This window comes from Physeter macrocephalus, chromosome 8, assembly GCF_002837175.3.
Source record: "Physeter macrocephalus isolate SW-GA chromosome 8, ASM283717v5, whole genome shotgun sequence".
NCBI classification, from domain to species: Eukaryota; Metazoa; Chordata; class Mammalia; order Artiodactyla; family Physeteridae; genus Physeter; species Physeter macrocephalus.
Window position 1 is genome coordinate 39,561,641 of NC_041221.1, and position 8,506 is coordinate 39,570,146.

Consider the following 8,506-nt stretch of genomic DNA (forward strand, 5'->3'; position numbering starts at 1 on the left):
GGCCCGCGTACCGCAAAAAAAAAAAAAAAAAAAAAAAAAAAAAAGAGTATATGGGAAACGTAAGCAGAGAGAAGGACATCCTAAGAAAAGATTTATTTGAAAAAAATGACTGAAAATTTCCCAAATTAATGTCAAGCACCAAACCATAGATCCAGGAATCTCAAAGAACACCAGGAAAGAAAAATGGCAAAAAAATTTACTCCTAGGCATATCATAATTAAACTGCAAAAAATCAAAGATAAAGAAAAAATCTTGTAAGATAACAGAAGAAATAAACACCTTATCTATGGAGGAGCAAAGATAAGAATTACATTGGACTTCTCATCAGAAACCATTCAAGCAATAAGAGAGTGGAATAAAATATTTAAATTATTGAGAGAATAATAAAACCATTGTATGGTATTCTGTATCTTGAGAAATTATCCTTCGAAAGTATAGGACAAATAAGACTTTCTCAGACAAAAAAAAATAATTGCACAAATTTGTTGCCAGTAGACCTGCCTTGGAAGAAATGTTAAAAGAAGTGCCTTGGAGAGAAGGGCATTGATATAGATAAAAAATTTGGATCTACTTTCAAAAAAGGAAAAGCATTGAAGAAGGAAAAGTGAGGATAAATTAAAACTTTCACTTTTCTTATTTTTAATTGATCAATTGTAATTGATCAGATAATAGTTCAAAATAATAATAGTAACAATCTATATAATTATATATCTTTATGGGTATGTATAATACCCCATGATACAAGAGATAGGAGGAAGGGATTAGAAATATTTTGTTATTATACAGTATTCACACTATGCATAAAATGGTATATTGTTATTTGAAAGAGGCCTTGAATTAATTTAAACATATTTCACAAAATCTCTGGCAACAAATAAAGTTTAAAAAAGTATAACTGATATGCTAAAAGACAAGAGAAAATCAAAACACATAAAAACCTCAATTAAGAGTATAAGTGGAAGAAACACAGTGGAAGATAAAAATAGAAGCAAAGAACAATGGCAAAAATAGAAAATAACAAATATAGTAGATATTAATCCAACCATATCAATAATCATTTTATATGTCAATGGTCTAAATATAGCAACTGAAAGGCAAATATTCTCAGAGTGAATAAAAAAACAATACCCCATTATATGATGTCTATGAAACTTAGCCTTAAATTTAGAGACACATAGTTTAAAAACACAGGGATGGAGAAAGATATATCATGCTATTACTAATCAAAAGTAAGCGGAAGTAGCTATATTAGAGACAGAGAAGATATAAGAGCAAGGAAATTTACCAGGGACAAAGAGGGGTATTATATAATGATAAAGGGGTCGATTCTCCAAGGAGCGGCAAGAATCCTTAATCTGTATGTGCCTAACAATGGAGCATCAAAATACAGTAAGAAAAAGGTGATAGAATTACAAGAAGAAATAAATTAATCCATTCTTATAGTTAAAGACTCAACACCACTTTATCAGAAATGGACAGATCCAGAAGGCAGAAAATCAGTAAGGATACAGAGGAACTCATGAGTATCATCAAGCAACTGGGTATAATCGTCATCTAGGACTATGTTTTCCAACAACAACAGAATGCACATTTTCTCAGGCTCACGTAGAACATACACCAAGGTAGATCACATTATGGTCCACAAAATACACCTTAACGAATTTTAAAATATGGAAATTATACAATGTAAGCTTTCTTATCACAAAGAAATTAAGCTAAAGTCGTTAACAGAAAGGAAACTGGAAAATCCCTAAATACTTGGATATTAAACAACACACTTCTAAATAACACAAGTAAAATAAAAAGTTTCAAGGGAGACTAAATATATTTTGAACTAAATGAAAATGAAAACTTATCAAATTTGTGGGATGGTCAAAAGAAACGAACAGACCAGACATTTCATCAAAAAAGATACACAGGTGACAAAAAAGCATATGAAAAGATGTTCCACATCACATGTCATTAATGAAATGCAAATTAAAATAATGAGATATCACAACTAGTCTACTTAGAATGGCCAAAATCCAGAATACTGACAACAAAAAATGCTGGTATAGTCCAACTTGTCTGGCCTCCAAGCTCAGCTGATGGGGCTGAATTTTTTTAGGATGACCTTACTTATATTTCTGTTTGTTGGCTTGATATGTGTTGGGGCAATATGTGTCATCCAGCAGGCTAGCCCAAGAACAGAAAGAGAGAACTACTCGAATGTGCAAATGCTTTTCAAGTCTCTGCATGTATCCTATTTGCTCTTGAGTCATTGGTCAAATCTGGTTATCTGACAGAGTCATCACTCAAGAGGCAAGAAAATATGCCCAACCTATTCATAGGAGGAGCTGCAAAGTCACATTGTAAAGGGCACACAGACAGAGATGTGAAGAACTGTGGTCATTTTCTCAGTTTACCACAATTGCAAGCTTGCTTTGTCGTTTAATAGATATGTAGTAGATTCCTTGCTTTGTAATTTTAATACAAATTAAAATAATTTTTGATAATTTCTTCTATCCTTTTTTGGTTCTTGTATAAGTAATAACTGCCTATATAAAAAATAATGCTTATATATTCTTCTCTCTACTGGTATGACCTCATACTTATTTTTATTCTCTTAATCCATTTATCTTAATAAGACAGTGTTAAGTAATAGCAATGATGGCAGAAATGAATGACTTCATTAACTACACACACAAATATATATCATATTTGGAATGATCAAGCTACTTTACTGGAAATATTTTCATTTCATCAGAATTGATTCATTTTGTATTCATATTTTCCATGTACAGGAAGGTGAAATCATTGAGTGAAAAGGAAATTTCTACAAGCCAGAAAAGACACGCATATGGGCAAATGCAATCACTTTATTTTTTGTACTGTCTCATTTAAATGCTTATAATTTTAATAAATAGCTTATGTTTGATTTTTTTCTCAGTTGTTGCTAAATAACATGTCACTGTGAAAGATAAATGCATTCCATAAATATTGAACTGTTTTATTTAATTATATTGGGCAATCCTTAAATTATGTTTTACTATCTTAAAAGCTAGTAAATACACTGTGTTAAGAATGACCAAAGAAAATAAAATATTTCTTAATTTTCTTTGAAAAATATGTTTGTGTCAGAATTTCTGCTCTTAGCTTAAGGAAGTTTCATTATAATAGTGTCCTCTTTACAGCACAATTTGTCTTGTTAAAAATGCATAAGCTAATATATCATATAAAGAATTCATAATATCCACGAAGCATTGTAATTGAAATAAATAGAATGGGATGCCAGGGTCAAAGATTAACAATATAATTAGTTGTTCAGTCCATCATTCATCTCATTAAAAATGCTACTTTGATGAAAAATATATAAATATAAAATTTCACAAAATGGTGATATATTTTAGATTGATTTATTAGATAGAAATTTTCAAATTATTATTTAAAGAAGTTGCTGAAATGTTTTACCAAATAAGCAACAACTATAATACAATAAATTCATTTCTTAAATATCATTGAAATGTCATGCCTATACCGTGCTTGGTTACATAATTTAAAATTGAAGAATCCCAAACCTATAAATCCTGGATACCAATAAGATTAACCTTCACTGACTCACTGTTCACCCCAATCCACTCTATGTATGTATCATGTTATCTCGAGTCCTGGGGCAATAACTATATGAGATCACAAGAGCAGGGAGCTTTAGCAGTTTGAAACTTAAGACAATTTATTTTATTTAAAGCACTCCGAAGCTTTGGGTCTCAGGCATTGTCCAGGCCATGACTCTAACATACAAATATGAAGAGTGAAGAATTCAGGATGAGGTGATATCTAGCTCCTATATTCTTCCTATAGATTTGTTTCCATGGAATGCTCTAAGTAAAACTAAAGTCTGGAAACAGGTTAATATACATTTTACTTAAGTCAGTTAGGAAGAGAATAGACAAAGCCTCTTCAGGCAAAGCCATCCTCCTTTGCTTGATAATAAAGGAGGTAAGAGAATGTTTACATCAATTCTCAGACTCAAAATTACTGATACACATAAACTTCAACCATGTTGTATAATTACGGCATCTTCCTTGGCAAAAGAGGAAGGAAGAAAACTTCCCTAGTGCTCTAAGGTTGGTAACACAGTCAATATCTCTGGGATTAAGAATATGTCTTAGTTGTTCCTATTAGGCTAGCCCAAATTATTATTATTTTTTGCTTTAATGTTCTTGCCCAAGCCAATAAGAGATTGCACTGGGATGGTTCCTATTCACTAATTCAAGGGAGTAGACTATGTATCCTAGAGGAGAAAGACTGGAGAAATGTACTGATGATGAGGGGGAAAAAAGGTAATGCAAAAAATACCCAGAGACTGAGTATTTGTCAGGATCCAGGGCCGAGAACAGAGCCAGGTTTTGTACCCATACTCAAGGTCAGCAGCATAACCTCTGAAAGAATAGCCCACAGTTTACCTAGGGTAGTTAGATCCTAGGTATTGAAATACAACCATTTTGAAGATTTTTCTGTTCAATCAAGGAATGACAGGGTAAAGAACCACTGGTTTTCAGATTTGGGAAAGGGAGTCAGAAGATTTCATGATAGACTAGAAATGACACTTTCCCTGTTGTCTCTAAGCACGGGGGCAGGACTCCCACATTTCCATGTGGCCTTGAGAAAGGGGTATGTTCCAATTCCCAGGTGCATTAATTTACTATTGCAGCTGTAACAAATTACCACAAGCCTAGCATCTTAATACAGCACAAATTTATTAAAGTATAGTGCTGGAAGTCAGAAGTACAAAATCAGTCTCACTGTCCAAAACTAAGCTGTTAGAAGAGCTAGTTCATTCTGGAGGGTGCAGGGGAGAACCTGTTTCTTTACCTTTCCCAGCTTCCAGAGGCTGCCCTTATTTCATGACTTGTCACTCCTTCCCACATATTGAAAGCCAGCAGCAATGTAGCATCTTCAAATCTCTCTCTGCTTCTGTCATCACATCACCTTTTTCTCTTTGCTTCTTAATCACATAGCCCCTGTGTCTCCGTCTTAAAAGACCCTTTGTATTATTTGGGGCCCATCCAGAAAATCCAAAATAATCTTCCTATCTCAAAATCCTTAATCTATGCACATCTGCAAACTCTTATGCCATGTAAATTAACATATTCACAGGTTCCAAGGATTAGGTCATTGATGTCTTTGGGGATTTTATTCAGTCTATCACACCAAGGATATTAAAATTATTACTATTTTCACAGGAGAAAAATCGAGAAGAGAATTTAATTTGATTAAATTCTTTCTTAAAAGTGGACTTTCTTGGCACCCATTTGCTTATAAACTAAATTCACTTTCATATCATTTATAGTTACAGGCCAGTCTATATTTCTGTTTACATTTAAAAGTGCTACAAAGTTTAATTTGCCCTTGAATAATCTATATTTGATGGTAACAGTGCTTTCACTAGAGTTTAGAGTTTATTTCTGCTTTTATTTCTGTCATCAATTTTTAATTTATTTAGTGTATTTTCCTTTTTAATAATTTCAGAAGCTATGATTTATAGTCTGTTATAATTTTTAATTATACATAAAATACATACCTGTCATAAAATTAAAATGTGAAAATAATCACTAAATCCCTTTGATTATCACTCAAAATGAGTGTATTTAATATATTCAGAATAATTCTGTGCAGTTTTACTAACTTGATTTTCCCACGCACAGTATTTGATAGTGATTATTCCATTTTAAAATATTCTCATTGTCTGAGTTGTATTTCACCAAACTTTGTATGTTGAAGTCCTAACCCCATGTACCTCAGAATGTGACTGTATTTAGAATCTTAAAAAGGGGTAATTAAGTTAAAATGTTGTCATTGAGGCAGGCCCTTATAAAAAGAGGAAATTTGGATCCAGACACATACAGAAGACCGTGAGAAGATAAAGCAAGAAGATGGCCATCTATAAGCCAAGGAGAGAGGTCTCAGAAGAAAATAAATCTGCTAATACCTTGATCTAAGACTTTTAGCCTCTGGAAATGTGAGAAAGTAAATTTCTGTTAAGCAACCCAGTCTGGGGTACTTTGCTATGGCAGTCCTAGCAAATGAATACAAACATTAATATAAATTTTACTGATTTTAACAGTGTGTAGTATACCATACTATGGATACATCATTGTTTATACCTCTATGACTATTGCTAATTATATACATTTAGATAATCTAAATGGTCAGGTGCTTTAAACCAAGAGTTTAACTTTCACGACAACTGGCCTACAGAGGTGAGTTAATGATTACTATTTCACATATTATTTGATGGTTTCTAAAAGCTGATAGTTTATTTTTTTTCTATTTTATTTTTCTTTGAGAGTAATGTCTACATTTTCCCACATCAAAGCAAATATCCATGTACTCTGTACAGCTTTCTATAGTTTGTGTTAAGACCAAGGCCAGTTTACACTAGTTGACATTTCTCTCACTTCTTTACACATTCTTCACTTTAAAATACCTCCTAATATTCTGATTTGTTTTTGTTTCAATTCCAGGTCTTAGATTTGAATTTTTCTTCATATTACATGTCTGTGGGGTATTTTATCAAAATATCAGGAAGAAGATACAATAAATGACTGAGTTCAAAATATCTTGAAAAAATCGAACAACTAAATAATTTTTAAAACAATGATGAAGTAATAAACTAATATACAATTTATATAACCACATTTTTATTGCTCTATTACAATTACATTTATTCAAATTATTCTCTTATAAAACCAACCTACCAGAATGCATGCAACTCCAAGTTGTCAATAAAAAGCTGAAAAATTTCCTTAAACACCAATGATTTGAGTAAATAGCCAAGTATAGAGTATTGTATTTTATTTCAGATATTTGTCTTATATCTAATGGATGCTTAAGAAATTTAAAAAATGCCCTTCAATTTTGAACACGTTAGGAAGAAGAAAAATATAATTACTTCTATACTGCGCAGAAACCCATAATTTTATACAGTATTCCTGCAAAATGTTGTTTTTAAATTTATTGGTATGAAGATGTTATCATCCTTCAATTCAAAAGTAATGCAGAGGGAGTGGCGGGGCGAGGGCTGCAGCACAGCTAGCAGAGCCGCGGTCCGGACCGCAGCGCGTGCCCGAAGCTCTCCGCCTTCCCCCGCCCGCCAGCCCGAGGCAGCCCGAGCCCAGCCGCGGGCCCCAGCAGCAGCCCCGAGAGCACCCCAGTAGCAGCGCCGTGGCCGGGTGGAACGCCTACAACGACAACCTCATGGTGGAAGGGACCTGTCAGGACGCGGCCATTGTGGGCTATAAGGACTTGCCCTCCGTCTGGGCAGCCGTCCCCGGGAAAACCTTCGTCAACATCACGCCAGCTGAGGTTGGTGCCCTGGTTGGCAAAGACCGGTCAAGTTTTTACGTGAATGGGCTGACGCTTGGGGGGCAGAAATGGTCTGTGATCCAGAACTCACTGCTGCAGGACGGGGAACTTACCATGGATCTTCGTACCAAGAGCACCTGAGGAGCTGCCACCTTCAATATCATTGCTACCCTGAATGCCAAGACGCTAGTCCTGCTGATGGGCAAAGAAGGTGTACAGGGTGGTATGATCAACAAGAAATGTTATGAAATGGCCTCCCACCTGCGGCGTTCCCAATACTGACCTGGCCTGTCCCTCCCCGCCCCCCACTCCCCACTGCTTTTGCATGCCTCTCCATCCCACACACACGTACAACATTTTTATTTTGGGGGCCATTACCCCTCACCCCTTATTGCTGCCAAAACCACATGGGCTGGGGGCCCAGGCAGGAAGGACAGACACCCTTCCCCCAACCCATGCCCCTCCTGTGTGTGGTTTGAAACCTTTTCTGTTTGGTTTTTTTTTTTTTCCCAATAAAAAAGATTATACTAAAAAAAAATAATAAAAATCCAACTGTACACGTATATGTCTTTTTTTTAAACATCTTTATTGGAATACAATTACTTTACAATGGTGTGTTAGTTTCTGCTTTATAACAAAGTGAATCAGCTATACATATACATATAACACCATATCTCCTCCCTCTGGCATTTCCCTCTCACCCTCCCTATCCCACCCCTCTAGGTGGTCACAAAGCACGGAGCTGATGTCCCTGTGCTATGCAGCTGCTTCCCACTAGCTATCTATTTTACATTTGACAGTGTATATATGTCCATGCCACTCTCTCACTTCATCCCAGCTTACCCTTCCCCCTCCCCGTGTGTGCAAGTCTACTCTCTATGTCTGCATCTTTATTCCTGTTCTACCCCTAGGTTCTTCAGAACCATTGTTTTTTTGTATTTTTTTTTAGATTCCACATATATGTGTTAGCATATGGTGTTTGTTTTTCTCTTCCTGACTTACTTCACTGTGAATGACAGATGCTTGGTCCACCCACCTCAATACAAATAACTCAATTTCGTTTCTTTTTTATGGCTGAGTAATATTCCATTGTATCTATGTGCCACATCTTCTTTATCCATTCATCTGTCGATGGACACTTAGGCTGCTTCCATGTCCT

General features: G+C 35.0%; 1 pseudogene; it reads left to right on the top strand.

The window, feature by feature from the left end:
• Positions 1-4,266: 4,266 nt before the first annotated feature.
• LOC102989124 (profilin-1-like) lies at positions 4,267-7,629 on the top strand (annotated as a pseudogene).
• The last annotated feature ends 877 nt before the right edge of the window (positions 7,630-8,506 follow it).